This window comes from Schistocerca serialis, chromosome 9, assembly GCF_023864345.2.
Source record: "Schistocerca serialis cubense isolate TAMUIC-IGC-003099 chromosome 9, iqSchSeri2.2, whole genome shotgun sequence".
Taxonomy (NCBI): domain Eukaryota; kingdom Metazoa; phylum Arthropoda; class Insecta; order Orthoptera; family Acrididae; genus Schistocerca; species Schistocerca serialis.
The window spans coordinates 63,297,675-63,314,821 of NC_064646.1; positions in this window are offsets into that span (position 1 = coordinate 63,297,675).

Below are 17,147 nucleotides of genomic sequence, written 5' to 3' on the forward strand. Positions count from 1 at the left end.
AAATTACGAGGACGACTATGATTGAACAAGTAATAAAGAATCAAGCCAATAATTACAGGAAGAGAGAATGGCACTAGCACTGCGTTGTTTGGATACGTTTAAATGTTTAATGCATCTCTTCAGAGTATACAAGCAAAAATCTGTAGATTTTAATGGTATACACATTCTGTTTTTTTTTGTCCTGTTTCTGAAGATATTTCAGGAATGGTGTGAACTGTAATTTAACATACCTTTTACCTTTTAATGTAATTGTTGCAAAAATATAGTGGACACAGTCGTGACGATTTTGGCGTTCCCTACTTGTAAATTCTTTTATTCAATTCTGTGTATATTGTATCTAGGTGTTATTGATGGCTAAATCAAGTTGCTACTCGGGAGGCAAAATAAATCAATAAATAAACCCTCAGTTATTGTTGCTGAAGTATGTGGTGGACTCTTAACGATGCACTGGAAGAAATATGTTCTTTATTTCAAAATCTCTTTATTACTAGTACAACTTAAGATGTAAAATTATTAACAAATTCCTACAAAGAGGTACATTGCTAATAGGGAAGTACCTGATGTCCTTCTCGAAGGGGCAACGGGGCTACCTAAGGTAGCGGATATAGAGGTGAAGGGGTCAGTGGCGGTCCAGAATTGTATTGAACAGGAGTGTACTCAGAAGTGCGATCTGTATTATAGATATTTTTTATTTTTTGTGGTAATTATTATGTTTTGGATTCCACAGTCTCAGTTGTTCTCGGTACAGAGCTATTGTGTTTTCTATTTCCAGATGATTCCAGTAGAAACTCATTTTGAACAATATAAATTAATTTACATACGTCCTGTCCGTAAACAACCATCTCGTTCTGGCTCGGTAGCGAGAAACCTGGTCCAAAAACAGCGCGTACAAACGAACTGCCTCCTATGATGTATCGACACTGCGCGGAATTGGTTCATTGTTGTTCGACGATTTACCATCCGCGCGTCGAGAGTCGCGGCACCCATCTTGCAGATAGTTTCTTCACTTCGAATTCTTCAGTTGAAATGTAATATACCCTTTCAGAAGACACCTGGCAAGCGTGAGCAATTTCACGCACTTTCTATCGGCTGTCCTCCACGACCATTTTGCGCACTTTTGCAATGATTTCTGGAGTCGTGACACATCTTGGCCGACCATTGCGCGGATCATCAACTAAGCTCTTCCGACCAAATTAAATTCATTTGTCCACTTGAATAATAAAGAGCAGAGTCCCTCAGTGTATTCTGGAAATCGGCATGAATGTCCTTTGCTTTCGTACCTTTCTTTACGAAGTACTTACTCAATACTCGAATCTCGATGTTTTCCATCTTCGCAAATCACTAAGCGGGAACAGCAACAGAACCAATCACCGCCACAGCTCTCTTCCAAGAGCGCTGACGTGGCAAGTGTTTACAGGCAACAGTCTAATGAATATCAATTGAGCAGCTCGTTGCTCTAGCGCTGACCTCTCGTGGGGATTCCGAGAACTTTTCAAACCACCCTCATATTACAAAAGATTTAGAAAGGGAGGAGCATCAACAAACATACATCATATAAGGAAAAAACTTTAAAACTTCACAGTTCATTCATAGCCTACAACAAAAACAAAAAGTACCTGATACGTTCACTGTGTCTGCGTATCTGTATAGACGAAAACAGGTTCTTTCAGCGATAACTGCCATCCCCAGCCCACACCGTACGCGCCGTGCTGCACCGGAACTGTTTTCTTTGTCTTATGTCTGTTATCGACGCGGTTTAATATTATCAGTCCTTCGAAAAAACGCTTATTTAGGATGCACGCTGCCGGATAGGTAACATGATTTATCTGCTTGCAGTCCTAGAAAACGGACAAATTAACACGAAAAACAGAATTCTTCAACCGTCAGTTATTACTCTTTAGCACTGACTATTCGTAATGACCAAATAGATGATTCCCGACTACTACAGGATCTTTGAGTAGAGTTTCAAAAAATTAGAATCAGTTAAATGAAATATCGTGTGGCGAGGGCCTCCCGTCGGGTAGACCAATCGCCTGGTGCAAATCTTTTTAGCTGACGCCACTTCGGCGGCTTGCGTGTCGATGAGAATGATATGATGTTGAAGACAACACAACACTCAGTCCCCGAGAGGAGAAAATCTCCGACCCAGCCGGGAATTGAACCCAGACCCCTTACGCTTGACATTCTGCCACCCTAGCCACTTTTTTCCATTTTGCTCATTGTATTTGGTCTTAGCGGACGTCAGACCCGCTGAAGTTCGTTGTTGATCCCTTCACTCGGTTTTTTTTTTTTTTTTAATTACAGAGGCCAGCCAGCTAGCTCTCTGATCGAACACGCTGAGCTACCGTGCTGGCAACCACTTAGCCCTGGAGGGGGACATTAGAAACAATAGGAGAATACTGGTGATTTTTTATAGTATTCAGCCAGTTATCGCTTTTCGAGAAAAACAGCGAACGGTAAATATGCTAAGTTTTTTTTGTTTGCCTATTTAATTTAATTATTTTGATTCTGTGTGTCTTGAAACTGAGGGAGTCAAAAGTTTTCAATCTTTGTTCGATTTATAAGTTCATTATAGGAAATCATAGGAGTAAAAAACCGAAAATCGGTTATTTCGTAAACCGGTTCAGCGGTTTTAACACTCAGGTTAGACTGGCGTTGAAAAAAATCTATGCAACCGAAAACCGGTTCCACTTAAAACTTCCAGATAGTCGATGCATAGAACTTACCCCTAACATTTCGCTTCCGACAGCGGGAGACATCTTCAGAGGTAAAGCGGCAGTTAGGCGAAAGTTTAGTGCATCGACCACGGCGTATCAGCCCGGCAGTTTTAAGTGAAGTCAGTACCGCTCGTGAAAGCCAACATTGTATGAACGAAAACAGGTTCTTTCAGCGATAACTGCCATCCCCAGTCCACACCGGACGCGCCGTGATGCGCCGAAACTCATTTCTTTGTCTTATGTCTGTTATCGACGCGTTTTAATGTTATCAGTCCTTCGGAAAAACGCTCATTTAGGGAGGACGCTGCCGAATAGGTAACATGATTTTTGTAGTCCTCGTCATCTTCATCAGTTTTTTAGTCACTAATGTCTTCAGTGTCTCTTCTCGCACATCGAATACCTATTATCGTTCCATAATTACAATACCAGATCGGATACGCCCAATATCTTGTCTGCAACTATGAATATCACTAAATCTTTCTCCATCTACCTCTCTATTTTAGACACACGACTCTGGAACAAACTATCCAATAACCTGTCTATTATGTGATACCACTGTGCATTCGGCAGGAGATTAAAGCTTTTTTTGTCATTGTCGGCGTAGCTCCCCTCTCTGGATATCCCAGCTGCTTTACTTCTAACAACGAATCGCCGGCCGTTGTGGCTGTGCGGTTCTAGGCGCTTCAGTCCGGAACCACGCTGCTGCTACGGACGCAGGTTCGAATCCTACCTCGGGCATGGATGTGTGTGATGTCCTTAGGTTAGTTAGGTTTAAGTAGTTCTAAGTTCTAGGGGACTGATGACCTCAGATGTTAAGTCCCATAGTTCTCAGAGCCATTTGAACCATTTTTAACAACGAATCAGTATTTCCGTCACATTATCAACATATCCCGGGATTACCTATCCGTGTATCGCTACCTATGTCTGTATTTTTTTCAATAACTTCTTCTAATTTTATCCTATTATTTCTCGCTCTTTACCACGTCAGTCAGTTTCCTCTCCAGATTTAAGTTCCTTCTGTATTGCTGCCATGTACTTCTGTTGGACAGTACGCAAGTTTGACAGGAAAATTACGTTGTGAGAAAGTGACTTAACACAAAGTTATTACTATTGACGTTACAGAAATACTAAGACCATTATTATTATTACTGTTATCTATATCATTAAAAGTTTAATCCGAGGCTCGCATGTTGCCTACCTAACGGCTTTCAAAAAAAAAAAAAAAAAAAAAAAAAATCAAAATCAAAATCAGTATTTCATGCAGTTACTAGGCAAATTAAAAATATGTAAATTCTATTATAATCGACTCATTAAGAGCTATAATCTTACATTAAGGATTTAACATAATGACTCAAGTATTAGAGATAGAAACTGGGTATATCTCTTGAAGCAACCTAACTCAAGGCGCGCAGATTATCCAGAATGTATTCGTCTAGTGTTTGAGAATAAGAGCATTAACGAGCGGCAGCCAACAAATTTTACACGTAATTTCAAACCTTTACGAAACATTTTCCTGCTGCTACAAGCAGATTGTGTTCGTTTAGCTTTGTATATTTTCGTATCTCAGTCAAAACGGATATGGAGAAATATTTCAAGGCAGAATCTGGCAATGTTAAGCTCAGTCTGCAGGACCTCTGCCGAGATAAGTGCTCATGGATATATCATGACACTCCAGCGTCCAAGTGGCAACTGAAACAATTCACATTCGGGAAGACGGTGTCTGAAATTCCCCTCCACCCATCAAGATTGAGCTTTACCGTTGTTTCCGTAAATCAGTTAACTTGAATGCAGGGATGGTTCCCTTGACAAGGAAATAGCCAATTTCCCAACCATCTTTTTCCATTATGAGCTTGTGTTTCGTCTCTAATAATCTCATTGTTCTCTAGTCTTTCTCACAACGGCATGTTGTTCAAAGATACAGATGACACAGTTGCTGAAAGGTTCAAAGAAAACTTGAGTTTGATTTCAAACACGTACCCGACTCATATGATCATAGATGGTGGTGACTTTAATTTACCCTCGATATGTTGGCGAAAATACATGTTTAATTCCGGAGGTACGCTTAAAATATCGTCCGAAATCGTGCTGAACGCATTCTCTGAAAATTATTTAGAGCAGTTAGTTCATGAGCCCACGCGAATAGTAAACAGTTGTGAAAACACACTTGGCCTCTTACCAGCAAATAATCCTGAGTTAATAACGGGCATCAAAACGGAAACGGATACAGGGATTAGCGAACACTGGGTTGTCTTAGCGAGACTGAATGTTGTAACCCCCAAATCCTCCAAAAATAAACGAAAAATATACATACTTAAAAAACACATAAAAACTCACTTGACGCCTTCCTAAAAGACAATCTCCGCTCCTTCCAAATTACCAATGTAAATGTAGATCAGTTGTGGCTTCAATTCAAAAAAATAGTATCGACAGCAGTTGAGGCATTTATACCAAATAAATTAACAAACGACGTAGCCGATCCCCCTTGGTATACAATGAAGCAATGAAAAAAGCGAGCCAAATTTAAACGAATGCAAAATCTCCAAGATTGGCGATCTTTTACAGAAGCTGGAAATTTCCACAACGAAACTTTGTCTCGCAACTTGGAAGAAAATTCAAAGAGATTCTTATTGTATGTCAAGTATGCTAGGGGGAAGACACAATGCCTTCTCTGCGCGATAGCAATGGAAATACTATGGACGACAGTGCTGCCAAAACAGAGTTACTAAACACAGTCTTCCGAAATTCCTTCACCAAAGAAGACGAAGTAAACATCCAAGAATTCGAATCAACAACAGCTGTCTACATGAGTAACTTAGAAGCAGATATCCTGGGAGTAGTGAAGCAACTTAAATCACTTACTAAAAGCATGTCTTCTGGTCCAGACTGTGTACCAATTATGTTCCCTTCAGAGTATGCTGATGCAATAGATCCATACTTATCAATCATATGCAACCCTCGTTCGACGAAAGATCTGTACCCAAAGACTGGAAAGTTGCACAAGTCACACCAATATCCAAGAAAGGTAGTACGAGTAATCCTCTACTTTACAGGCCCTTATCATTAACGTCGATATGCAGCAGGATTTTGGAACTTGTATTGTGTTCGGACATTATGAATTACCTCGAAGAGAGCGGTCTGCTGACACACAGTCAAAACGCATTTGGAAAACATCGCTCTTGTGAAACAAAACTAGCTCTTTACTCACTCGAAGTGCTGAGTGCTATTGACAAAGGATTTCAAATTTATTCTGTATTTCTAGATTTCCAGAAGGCTTTTCACACTGTACCACACAAGCGGCTTGCAGTGAAACTGCGTGCTTATGGAATATCGTGATCAAAAGTATCCGGACACTTGGCTGAAAATGACTTACAAGTTTGTGGAGCCCTCCATCGGTAATGCTGGAATCAGTATGATGTTGGCCCACCCTTAGCCTTGATGACAGCTTCCACTCTCGCAGGCATACGGTCAATCAGGTGCTCGAAGGTTTCTTGGGGAATGGCAGCCCATTCTTCACGGAGTGCTGCACTGAGGAGAGGTATATGTTCTGTAAGATTCAGGTCAGGGCTCTGTGCAAGCCATTCCATTAAAGGGATGTTATTGTCGTGTAATCACTCCGCCACAGGCCGTGCACTATGAACAGGTGCTCGATCGTGTTGAAATATGCAATCACCATCCCCGAATTGCTCTTCAACAGTGGGAAGCAAGAAGGTGCCTAAGACATCAATGTAGGTCTGTGCTGTGATAGTGCCACGCAAAACAACAAGGGATGCAAGCCCCCTCCATGAAAAACACGACCACACCTTAACACCACTGCCGCCAAATTTTGCAGTTGGCACTACACACGCTGGCAGAGACATCCACCGGGCATTCACCATACCCACACCCTGCCATCGGATCGCCACATTGTGTACCGTGATTCGTCACTCCACACAACGTTTTTCCACTGTTCAATCGTCCAATGTTTATGCTCCTTACACCAAGCGAGGCGTCGTTTGGGATTTACCGGCTTGATGTGTGCTTATAAGCAGCCGCTCGACCATGAAATCCAAGTTTGTCTCTCTTCCCGCCAAACTGTCATAGTATTGTATTGTGTGGAACTGGCGACCTAGAAACGACGGAGAGACTTCGTCCTCGCCGTAGCCCGCAGTGGTACACAACCCCACAACACGCTACAGCAATCCACTCACCCCACCGCTGCCCCACACCGAACCCAGGGTTATTGACTGTCATAGTACTTGCAGTGGATCCTGATGCAGTCTGGAATTCCTGTGTGATGGTGTGGATAGATGGCTGCCTATTACATATTATGACCATCTTCAACTGTCGGCGGTCTCTGTCAGTCAACAGACGAGGTCGGCCTGTACGCTTTCATGCTGTACGTGTCCCTTCACGTTCCCACTTCACTATCACATCGGAAACAGCGGACCTAGTGATGTTTAGGAGTCTGGAAATCTCGCATACAGACGTATGACACAAATGACTCCCAATTACCTGACCACGTTCGAAGACCGTGAGTTCCTCAGAGCGCCCATTCTGCTCTCTCACGATGCCTAACGACTACTGAGTTCGCTGATATGGAGTACCTGGCAGTAGGTGGCAGCACAGTGCACCTAATATGAAAACAGTGTGTTTTGGGGGGTGTCCGGATACTTTTGATCACAAAGTGTATGTGGATGGATTCGTGATTTCTTGTCAGAGAGATCACAGTTCGTACTAACTGATGGAAAGTCATCAAATGAAACAGAAGTGATTTCTGGCGTGTCACAAGGTAGTGTTATAGGCTCTCTGCTGTTCCCTGTCTGTATAAACGATTTAGGAGACAATCTGAGCAGCCGTCTTAGGTTGCTTGCAGATGAGGCTGTCGTTTATCGTTTAATAAAGTCATCAGAAGATCAAAACAAATTACAAAGCGATGTAGAAAAGATATCTGTATTGTGCGAAAATTGGCAGTTGACCCTAAATAATAAAAACTGGGTCATCCACATGAGTGCTAAAAGGAATCCGTTAAACTTCGGTTACACGATAAATCAGTCAAAGCTAGACGCAGTAAATTCTACCAAATACCTATGAGTTATAATTACGGACAATTTAAATTGGAAAGAACACATAGCAAATGTGGGAAGCAAACCAAAGACTGCGTTTTATTGGCAGAAAATTTAGAAAATGTGAAGATCTACTAAAGAGACTGCCTACACAACGCTTATCCGTCCTCTTTCGGAGTACTGCTGCACGGTCTGGGAGCCTTAACAGAAAGGATTAACGGACTACATCGAGAAAGATCAAAGAAGAGCAGCACGTTTTGTATTTTCGCGAAATAGGGGAGGAGTGATGCAGGATATCCTTAACATCGGCGTGTTGCAGGATTCTCGAACATATTCTCAGTTCGAATATAATGAATTTCATTGAGACAGAGAAGTTGCTGTCCATGCATCAGCACGGCTTTACAAAGCATCACTCCTGCGAAACGCAACTCGCCCTTTTCTCACATGATATCTTGAGAACCATGGATGAAGGGTATCAGACGGATGCCATATTCCTTGACTTCCGGAAAGCGTTTGACTCGATGCCCCACTGCAGACTCCTAACTAAGGTACGAGCATACGGGATTGGTTCCCAAGTATGTGAGTGGCTCGAAGACTTCTTAAGTAAAAGAACCCAGTACCTTGTCCTCGATGGTGAGTGTTCATCGGAGGTGAGGGCATCATCTGGAGTGCCCCAGGGAAGTGTGGTAGGTCCGCTGTTGTTTTCTATCTATATAAATGATCTTTTGGATAGGGTGGATAGCAATGTGCGACTGTTTGCTGATGATGCTGTGGTGTACGGGAAGGTGTCGTCGTTGAGTGGCTGTAGGAGGATACAAGATGACTTGGACAGGATTTGTGATTGGTGTAAGGAATGGCAGCTAACTCTAAATATAGATAAATGTAAATTAATGCAGATGAATAGGAAAAAGAATCTTGTAATGTTTGAATACTCCATTAGTAGTGTAGCGTTTGACCCGGTCACGTCGATTAAATATTTGGGCGTAACATTGCAGAGCGATATGAGGTGGGACAAGCATGTAATGGCAGTTGTGGGGAAGGCGGATAGTCGTCTGCGGTCCATTGGTAGAATTTAGGGAGGATGTGGTTCATCTGTAAATGAGATCGCTTATAAAACACTAATACGACCTATTCTTGAGTACTGCTCGAGCGTTTGGGATCCCTATCAGGTCGGATTGAGGGAGGACATAGAAGCAATTCAGAGGCGGGCTGCTAGATTTGTTACTGGTAGGTTTGATCATCACGCTAGTGTTACGGAAATGCTTCAGGAACTCGGGTGGGAGTATCTAGAGGCAAGGAGGCGTTCTTTTCGTGATTCGCTACTGAGGAAATTTAGAGAACCAACATTTGAGGCTGACTGCAGTACAATTTTACTGCCGCCAACTTAGATTTCGCGGAAAGACCACAAAGATAAGATAAGAGAGATTAGGGCTCGTACAGAGGCATATAGGCAGTCATTTTCCCCTCGTTCTGTTTGGGAGTGGAACAGGGAGAGAAGATGCTAGTTGTGGTTCGAGGTACCCTCCGCCACGCACCGTATGGTGGATTGCGGAGTATGTATGTAGATGTAGATGTAGATGGACGTCGTTAAAGCAAAGGCATTTTTCGTTGCGGCGAAATCTTCTCACGAAATTTCAACCACCAACTTTGTCCTCCGAATGCGAAAATCTTTTGTTGACGCCGACCTACATAGGGAGAAAAGATCGTCATAATAAAATAAGGGAAATCAGAGCTCACACGAAAGACATGGGTGTTAGTTTTTTCCGCTCGCTGTTCGAGATTGGAATAACAGAGAATTATTGTGAAGGTGGTTCGATGAGCACTCTGCCAGACACTCAAGTGTGGTTTGCACAGTATCCATGTAGATGTAGAGTATGGGATTGTCAACCTATAGCTACTAAAGCATGAACACGTTCGTGTATGGTCAGCGGTCAGAAGTCGTGGAGACACAGACGGCTTCGTTTTTTCCCGCATATTTTTCTTTCCTTTGACGTTCACATAAAAACTCAATCCACTTATCCTCACAGGATTCGCACCTTTCGTAACTTTAGGACAATAATTGTATGATTTACACCTTTTCTACTATAGTGAGTTTATATATGAGACATAAAAAAAGCATTTCATTACTTACTTACTTTACTGCTTCACAGGTATGTACTTAGAGCGATAAAATCGAGCGAAGTGGCACTGTGGGTAAGACACGAATAGCATTCGGCAGGAGCGAGATTTCACATCTTCGTCCGGCCGTTCTGGTTTTCTGTCATACACACACACAATATACCTGTATATTCTAGGTGGTCATTAATAAAACCGACAAACTGCAGGGACGGATTCCTGACTAGAAATGGAGGAAAAAGGTCCTATGAACGTGTGTCTGGAAATGCGTCGTTGCCACGGTAGATGGGGCTGTCGAGTGAAGTTCGTCTGACCACTTGCCGTGTGTTCCTCTGTGCTTTGCCAACTGTGTGACTGACGCAGCGTACTGTAAGCAACAGAATGGTCCCGTATCCACCGATATTCACGTCGAGAACAAGCCGAGATGGTGTTTGTGTACTGCCAAGCAGACGGAAACGTCGAGAGGCACCACGGCTGTACCAAAACAAGTACCCTCGCAGATGCCAACCATTATCACACAACGCCGGCCGCGGTGACGGAGCGATTCTAGGCGCTTCATTCCGGAACCGCGCGACTGCTACAGTCGCAGGTTCGAATCCTACCTTGGGCGTGGACGTGTGTGATGCCCTTAGCTTAGTTAGGTTTAAGTAGTTCTAAGTTCTAAGGGACTGATGAGCTCCGATGTTAAGTCCCATAGTACTCAGAGCCATTTGAGCCATATCACACAACATTTCAGGCCGTTTTTTGGGCGTTTGCATAATCATGTGTTCTTTCATACAGAGGAACCCGCAGGGATGCGGCGGACTGTATGTACAACAGTTCTGGAGGGATATTGAGACGAATTCCTTCACAAGCTCCAGATAAGTGTTCTGCCAACATGGTATAAGCCAAATTATGATTATATGTATCCTGCATTGGGAAGGATTTTATCGATGGTTTTTGCAGCAGTCCATCACAATTATGGGATATTTGTCATCAGTCCTCTTTACGAACGAATCATTCTGCTACTTACAGTACGCTGTGCCGATCACACAGCCTGCAACACACAAGGAACACCGGCACAATTCGCCAGCACCATCTACCGTGACAGCGACACATTTCAAGACACACGTTCATAGGACCTTTCTCCCTCCATTTCCAGTCAGGAATGCTCCTTGCAGTTCGTCCGTTTCATTAATTTTCACTCTATATATATTAGGATGAGTCAGCTGCCTCTACCGATGCAGATTTTATGCAATTCGCAAAATTGAATCTGACTGCCAAAAACCACGCGTGAGATTTTCATTTTCTCTCGCTCACTATGCGTAAACTATTAGTCCTGCACAAAAAATGAACACGATCTTTTTGTAGGAAGTGTAATGTAGTTAAATTTTTTAAAATGATACGTTTTCTCTAGGGATCGTGGTGATAATGAGCGTATGGCATTGGTGGCCGGGAGACCCCTCGTGGGGCGGTTCGGCCGCCGCTCCACAAGTTCTTTTACGCCACTACGGCGACTTGCGAGTGAATTGAGAATGAAATGATGATGAAAGACACACACCCGGTCATCTCGAGGCAGAGAAAATCCCTGACCCCGCCGCGAATCGAACCCGGGACCCCGTGCGTGGGAAGCAATAACGCTACCGCAAGACCACGAGCCGCGGAGTCTAGGGGGCCGTAGTTTTCTAGTTATTCAAGAAAACGTACAAAAGCGATCTTTAAATGCACCTCTACTCCAACACTTAGCCGCCAGCGGTCAGGATTTCTAGTATGTTGTTGCTAGAGACACTCCTTCCTACCACTTCATAAAAAATTTCGACTGCACGAATTATTTCCCGCATTCGACTTTTTTTGGTCTTCATTGATTGGCTTTATTACAACATTGGCTTAGTCCAGCACTTACAGATCTTAAAATTGTCGTTTGTGTAAACTTTACCTAACAATTTTGTGAATTTTTACAGTATAAGATAAACGATTACGTCTTCGTATTCGTCAGACCTCCTAACTATGAAACTACTGTGCTGGTAAAGGTTACGTTTGGATCGAATTGTCAACGTAATTAGTTTTAGCGTAATGTTTACAAAAGGCTTTTTTCTTCACGACCCTCATAGGCACGCTTAAATTAATAATGTTAACGAAATAGCCAAGTATATTGGTGGCGCATCGCCCAGTCGATAGAGTCCAAAACAGTCGAATATCGGGCACAGTTCGTGTAGTCAGGAATTTTTGTACAGTGGTACTAGGCAGTGTCACGAACAACATACGCACCGGAAATCCTGACTGGTGAGGGACGAGTGTAGGGGTGGAGGTGCGCTCGAAGCTCACTTTTGTACGTTTTCCTTGAATAACTCGAAAGCCGTGGCCTGCAAGGTAAACGTATCACAGTACAAAATTTAACTACAGAAATGCGTTACTGTAGAGGCAAATGTCACACAGCTGGGGCCCTAGCGTTTGCCACACGCATGGTGCGCAAATGAGTGTGCATCCGACTGAGGGACTTCTTTTTAATTTCCTACAAAAAATACTGTTCATTTATTTGTAGGACTAATAGCGAACGAGAAAATATGGAAATCTCGCGCACGGGATTTGAAAACCAGATATAACATTGCGAGTTACATGAAACGACATCGTTAGGAGCAGCTGAATCACTCCTGATTGCCTGATTTGTGACGGTACGCACCGTTACCTCTGACGAACAAAATCAGAACAGCAGATTTTGAGATGTGGTACGATAGAACCACTGTTGCTGTTGAAGCGATGTAAAACGATGCCTAACTTCACGTGTTGTATGCACACTTTTGAACGGCTTAGAAAAACGTTAAAAATAACGTTTTAAGAAGTCCAAATTTCAGGAGCACCCACCAGAAGGTCACAGTGTCGGAACATCTTTTTCCACAAATCAGGCACTGTCTGCAGGGTGAACATTAATAAAACCGACAAGCAGCATTGACGGATTCCTGGCTGCGTATGGAGAAAAGAAGCTGCTACGAACATGTGTCCGGAAATGCATCGTTGCCACGGTAGATGGCGCTGATGAATGAAAGTCGTGCCGTGTGTGGCTAAGCAGCACAATGGGCGGTATTCATGTCGGGAACAAGCCGAGATGGTGTTTGTGTACGGCCAAGCAGATCAAAACGGTCGAGAGGCAGCACGGCTACACGAAACCATATCCCACAACATTGCAAGCCCTCTTTGGACGTTTGTGTGATCATGGTTCTTTCACACAGACCAACGTGCAGAGAGACGGCGGACTGTGCGTACACAAGATTTGGAGGACCGGGCTCTGCCTTTCGACCTTTTCCGTCAGCTTGGCCGCACACAAACACCATCTCGACTTGTCCCCGACTTGAATACCGGACCATCCTGCTGCTTACAGTACGCTGTGTCAATCACACAGCCTGCATCACACGAGGAACACATTTCATAGGACATTTTTTCCTCCATTTCCAGCCAGTAATCCGTCCCTGCTATTTGTCGGTTTTGTTGATGTTCACCCTGCATAATGCAGTTGATCTAAGAAGTTCAGATGGCTCTGAGCACTATGGGACTTAACAGCGGAGGTCATCAGGAACCTAACTAACCTAAGGACACCACACACATCTATACCAGAGGCAGGATTCGAACCTGCGACAGTAGCGGTGGCGCGGTTCCAGACTGAAGCGCCTAGAACCGCTCGGCCACTCCGGCCGGCGATCTGAGAAGTATAACAGTAACAAACTCTCAAGACTTTACAACATCATGATTTACACAACTTAGCTATGCGATTGTGAACTATGCGGACTATGGCCGCATGGGCAGGTTATCATGGGGAACGCAGTTTATTACAGTCGTTTCCGCCCACTTTCGGGTAGCCAGTCTTTAGAATTATGCTTTTTCTTTCCTAGTGGAGGGTCTTTTACTTATGGCTTGCCTCAGCCAACTTGTTGTGGTTTACGCGTTCACCGGCTCTACCTGTCGACTGACGAACCGTGTGGGATTTGTTGCCGACCACAGGTATTGTCAACCCGAGAACGTCTGGCTTTACCTGGCAACTGTTTTACCCGTCAGGCCGCAAGCCGGTCCCCGTAACCGAGGGCTTGGGCCTCATCCAGGCAACTGGAACGTATCCTGCGTTAATCGCAGTTTGTAATTTCTAGAACTCCTCGCTGTTTTCAAGAAACTTACGTTTCACGCTACTTTGTATTCCGAAACTTAGCTGTGAAATTTGGAAATTAATAAATATAAGAATATAAACGATCAAAAAAAAAAGTTCAAATGTGTGTGAAATCTTATGGGACTTAACTGCTAAGGTCATCAGTCCCTAAGCTAAAACACTACTTAACCTAAATTAGCCTAAGGACAAACACACACACACCCATGCCCGAGGGAGGACTCGAACCTCCGCCGGATTCAGCCGCATAGTCCATGACTGCAGCGCCCTAGACCGCTCGGCTAATCCCGTGCGGCTTATAAACGATCCTACTAAAATATTTTCTTTATGGAGAGGCGATAATGACCTCTCCTCCCTCCCTCCAATGTTACCCCTTTCCCTCCCCCTGTGTCCTCAACTGATATGGTGCGAATATGCTGAAGGCAAAAGAGTTTCTTTGGCAGGAAGAAGCCATCCAGTGCAAGTAAGGTGTGAGTGCCAACATCCCCTGAAAAATGTATTTAACTCAAAGTAAAATATTAGCTCTCCCAAGTCCATGTGTATTTCATACCCTTGTATTGTACGAGGTGCATTCAAGTTCTAAGGCCTCTGATTTTTTTTTCTGATTACCTACTCACCCGAAATCGATGAAACCGGCGTTACTTCTCGACGTAATCGCTCTGCAGACGTACACAATTTTCACAACGCTGACGCCACGATTCCATGGCAGCGGCGAAGGCTTCTTTAGGAGTCTGTTTTGACCACTGGAAAATCGCTGAGGCAATAGCAGCACGGCTGGTGAATGTGCGGCCACGGAGAGTGTCTTTCATTGTTGGAAAAAGCCAAAAGTCACTAGGAGCCAGGTCAGGTGAGTAGGGAGCATGAGGAATCACTTCAAAGTTGTTATCACGAAGAAACTGTTGCGTAACGTTAGTTCGATGTGCGGGTGCGTTGTCTTGGTGTAACAGCACACGCGCAGCCCTTCCCGGACGTTTTTGTTGCAGTGCAGGAAGGAATTTGTTCTTCAAAACATTTTCGTTGGATGCACCTGTTGCCGTAGTGCCCTTTGGAACGCAATGGGTAAGGATTACGCCCTCGCTGTCCCAGAACATGGACACCATCATTTTTTCAGCACTGGCAGTTACCCGAAATTTTTTTGGTGGCGGTGAATCTGTGTGCTTCCATTGAGCTGACTGGCGCTTTGTTTCTGGATTGAAAAATGGCATCCACGTCTCATCCATTGTCACAAGCGACGAAAAGAAAGTCCCATTCATGCTGTCGTTGCGCGTCAACATTGCTTGGCAACATGACACACGGGCAGCCATGTGGTCGTCCGTCAGCATTCGTGGCACCCACCTGGATGACACTTTTCGCATTTTCAGGTTGTCATGCAGGATTGTGTGTACAGAACCCACAGAAATGCCAACTCTGGAGGTGATCTGTTCAACAGTCATTCGGCGATCCCCCAAAACAATTCTCTCCACTTTCTCGATCATGTCGTCAGACCGGCTTGTGCGAGCCCAACGTTGTTTTGGTTTGTTGTCACACGATGTTCTGCCTTCATTAAACTGTCGCACCCACGAACGCACTTTCGACACATCCATAACTCCATCACCACATGTCTCCTTCAACTGTCGATGAATTTGAATTGGTTTCACACCACACAAGTTCAGAAAACGAATGATTGCACGCAGTTCAAGTAAGGAAAACGTCGCCATTTTAAGTATTTAAAACAGTTTTCATTCTCGCCGCTGGCGGTAAAATTCCATCTGCCGTACGGTGCTGCCATCTCTGGGACGTATTGACAATGAACGCGGCCTCAGTTTAAAACAATGCGAATGTTTCCATCTCTTTCCAGTCCAGAGAAAAAAATTGGAGGCCTTAGAACTTGAATGCACCTCGTATGTTAACCGGGGACCTAGAAACGACGGAGAGGCTCCGCCCCCGCCGCAGCCGCAGTGGTCCACAACCCCACGACTACTACCGCAGTCCGCTTCATTCCTCCGCCGCCCCACACCGACCCCCCCCCCCCTCCACCCCCCCTCCCCCCACCCAGGGAACGTCTCACACCAGACAAGAGTGCCCCAACGTTTGCATGATAGAGTAATGGTGGTGTACACGTACGTGGAGAACTTGTTTGCGCAGCAATCGCCGACATAGTGTAGCTGAGGTGGAATAAGGGGAACCAGCCCGCATTCTCCGAGGCAGATGGATAACCGCCTAAAAACCATCTACTGACTGGCCAGCTCACCAGACCTCGACACAAGTCCGCCGGGCGGATTCGTGCCGGGTACCAGGCGCTCCTTCCCGCTCCGGTAGACCGCTCACCTAACAGGGCGGGCTTTCATACTCTTACTCATGTTAAGATCAGCAAGAATGAATGTGGAATAAGATTTCAGATCCACTGTTACAGAACAAGGAACAGGACCTCTTGTTATTTCCTAAGAAAAACACAAAAAACTTTTTCCAGTTCATAGCGGGTTTGGTACAGAAACTAGTATGTATGACATGAAGAAACAAGCAGTCTTAGTTGCGGTGTTAAAATTTCTTTATTACAGTATTTCCCAGTGACGCGTTTGAGCTCTATTTAGGCATCTTCAAATTGGCTGATATTTGGTAGTGATGGGTACATGTGATACCGCATCTAACACATCCCAGTAGGTAAATGCCCCTTACGAAAGCTTCAAAAACACTGCATGGTGTCCTCATTACGGTGTAGCCCGATGCAAACCAAACAGGATCAGGCCTACAGCAAAGCTTTACATTATAAACATACCGGAGGTGTAGTGCATATCCTGGTTTCTCTGTGTCAGTCTGTAGCTATGCATTTACGCGCAGCCAGAATATGCACCATTTATTTCTCTGTATCAATCTGTACCTGTGCAACCAGAAGATGCACTACACCTCCGGCGTGTTTATGACGTAAAGCTTTACTGTATGCCTAATTCCGTTTGGTTTGCGTTGGAATGCGCCGCATGCCGTAATAAGGACACCGCGCGGTGTTTTTAAAGCTTTGACAAGTGGCATTTACCTGACAGGATAGTTTATGCGCGTTATCCCATGTACCCATCACTACCAAATACCAGCCAATCCGAAGATTCCTAAATAGAGGTCAAACGCGTCACTGGGAAATAGTAAAGAAATTTTAATACTGCAACTAAAACT